We start from the raw sequence: 3,464 nt of genomic DNA, 5'->3' as shown, positions 1-3,464 counted from the left end.
TACAGCTCAGGGTTTGCCTTATTTGCATAGGCTTGAACAGTTGGTGACCTGTGATTGGCTGAAACTCAGCTGCTGTGATTGGTTGAGACTCGGGCTACTTGTTTCAAGAGTACTTTACAGTCTGTTTACACATCCAGTTAAGTTACAGTTCACTGTGTACAGAGAAACCTTTAGACAAAACCTAAACTGCTGGGTGTGTTGGCTCATGCCTGTAATCCCAGCACTTTGGGAGGCTGAGGGTAGATTGCTTGAGGCCAGGAGTTCGAGACCAGCTTGGCCAGCAGGGCAAAACTCCATCTCTACTAAAAATACAAAAATCAGCCGGGTGTGGTGGCACATGCCTGTAGTCCCAGTTTCTCGGGAGGCTGAGGCAGGAGGATGGCTTTAGCCCTGGAGGTGGAAGTTGCAGTGAGTTGAGATTGTGCCACTGCACGCCAGCCTGGGTGACAGAGTAAACATAAATTAGGTAAGGAGGCAACTTTAGACTAAACTTAATTTAACAAGCCCTTATTTAAATGTTGCCAATTTCACCAATAATGTCCTTCATAGAAATTCTTTTTTCCTGGCCCAGGATCCAATCCAGGATCACACATGGCATTTAGTTATTGGGTCTTTCTAGTCACCTTTAATCTGGAATAGTTTCTCAGTCCTAACAGAAGATATTTGAGATCAGTGTGTCCTATTTTTGGTGATGTTCACTTGGTTAAGCTGAGGTCTACTAGGTTTCTCCACTTAAAGTTATTACATAACTGAGAGAAAATACTTTGGGACTCTGTAAATATCCTGTATTCATCAAACTTTCATCCGTTCATTTTAACATCATTGATGATTCTTGCCTGAATCAATTATTACTATGATGTTGCAAAATGGTGCTTTTCTAATTCTATTACTTCTTCTACATTTATTAGTCGACATTCTTTTGTTAAAAAAAAAAGAACTTTTCCTTTCCCCTACTCAGTTATTTATTAATACATTTATATAAGTATGGAGTAGCAGATTCTTATTTTATTTGATGAATTATAATATATTCTTACCATTTATTTTGATGCTCCAAATTTTCCCAGATTCGACCAATGGGAAAACTCCCAGAAAGTAGAGCAAAAAGTCAGTCTAAAAGCAAGAGGAAAAACATAATTACAGAATTAGTCCAAATAATAGGAGCTCCAAACACACACACACACAGTGACAAACACAAACACAGTGACACACACAGGCACAGATGTGTACATAAACACAGACACCACAAAGTGACATAGGCACACACACAAAGACACATAAACATCAAAGACACTCACAGACACACATACTCAAACACAGAGATACAAACGTACAGATACACACACAGAAGGAAATAATCAACAAGAAAATTTGTTTTCCCATAATTAAAGGCCATTAGTGTTTCCATTGGAAGGACTTTTGGAATGCCCATCACAATAGATGTGGCGGGGACTTGGGGGGGTGTCAAAAACACTAGAAGCCAGAAGACAATGACTTCAAAATTCTGAAGGAAAATTATTTTCAACCTTGAATTTACTTTTCCAAGCAAACTATCAATCAATTTTATATCTGTGCTAACTATCAATTTCAGACATCTAAGTTCTCAAATATTTTTGTTTTCAAGCATCCTGTCTTAGGAAGGATTGCTAAGGATTGCTAAGGATATTGGAAGATATGCTCTATCAAAAGGGTGCAGTAGGCCAGGTGCTGTGGCTCACGCCTGTAATCCCAGCACTTTGGGAGGCCGAGGCAGGCAGATCACCTGAGGTCGGGAGTTCAAGATCAATCTGACCAACATGGAGAAACCCCGTCTCTACGAAAAATACAAAATTAGCTGGGCGTGGTGGTGCATGCCCATGATCCCACCTACTCAGGAGGCTGAGGCAGGAGAATCTCTTGAACTTGGGAGGGGGAGGTTGCGGTGAGCCAAGATCGTGCCATTACACTCCAGTGCAGGCAACAGGAGTGAAACTCTGTCTCAAAAAAAAAAAAAAACGTGTGCAAAGACCAAGATAAAGGAGACCTGAGTTGTAGGAAACAAGGGCTCCAACACAGGAGACAGGAGAATGGGATCCTAGGAGACAGCTGTGTACCAGGCATGGACCCACCCAGTCCACAGGGGAGCAGGTCAGAAGGCTTCAAGAGCCATTCCTTCAGAAAGATGAAACCGTTAAAAACCCAATATATCTGAATATTTGTTTGTTTGTTTGTGATAGAGACAGGGTCCAGTTTAGCTCTATCTCCCATGCTAGAGTACAATGATGTGATCATAACTCACTGTAACCTCAAACTCTTAGGCTCGAAGGATCCTCCCGCCTCAGCCTCCTGAGTAGCTGGGACCACAGGCGCACACCATTAGCTGGGCACAGGCCCAACTAATTTTTTAATTTTTTGTAGAGATGCGGTCTTCCTCTGTTGCCCAGGCTGGCCTCAAGCAATCTTCCCACATCAGCCTTCCAAAGTCCTGTGATTATAGGCGCGAACTATGCCTGACCTATGTCTGACTTTTCTGAAAGAAGATTTAGACAACTGGTGAAGAATTTGGACTTGAATTCATGATAAATACATAGAAAACCAAGTAAGGCACTAACAACACAATTAAGAACTTCTGAGAAACGAAAATATATGCAGGAAAGAAAAAGTGGGCCTTGTAGACCTCACGGCCCAGCTTTGAATGGTGTTAACATAACCATAGTTATTTAAACACAAAATGCTGATTTAACCAAATAATGATATATTGATATTGGGAGTATAGGAAGGATATGCATGGGAAGAGGGGGCCAGGAAGAAGAAAAATAAAGCTAAACAAATCATCTTCCATGGAGAGATTCAATAGACAATGCCTACAACGGAAAAAAATTGAGAAGTTTCCACTCAAACCCGTTATTTAGAAAAGTGGCAGTAAGTATGCAATGTAATTAGCTAAAAGATGCCGTGTGGCAAGGCAAATGGTGAAGGAGAGATGAGAGATTGCTGGGTTTTGTAACAAACACTGCAGATCCGTATGCCTCTCCAGACTATATATTATCTATAACTTTGCTAAAAAAATTTGTAAATGCAACACTAAAAATTTTTCAAATAAAATAAACAGGAGATTTATGCATTGAAATTATAATTACATCATTATTTTAGATAACAAAGAGTTGTATATAATTTACATACCCAAGAGTGGAGAAATGGCTAAGTAATTATAGTGGTATCCACACAATTATATATACAACAAAATTAAAATACTTCTTATAGAGAAGTTATAATGCAATAAGAAAATGCTTGTGACCAAATGCTAAGTGAAACCAACAGGTCACAAAATGTTCTACAGATGTCAAGCTCTTTTTGTTTTTGTTTCTTCTGTTTGGCTTCTTTTTTTTCAATAAATAGTTTTGCACAGAGATAAGACTGGAAGTAAAGATATCAAAATATTAACAGTGGTTGGATTTAGATCATGTGGCTTTTGATTCTTTAAAAAT

The sequence above is a fragment of the Macaca mulatta genome, chromosome X (assembly GCF_049350105.2).
Source record: "Macaca mulatta isolate MMU2019108-1 chromosome X, T2T-MMU8v2.0, whole genome shotgun sequence".
Classification (NCBI taxonomy): domain Eukaryota; kingdom Metazoa; phylum Chordata; class Mammalia; order Primates; family Cercopithecidae; genus Macaca; species Macaca mulatta.
The sequence above is the reverse complement of the archived record's forward strand: the minus strand, read 5'-3'. Positions refer to the sequence as shown.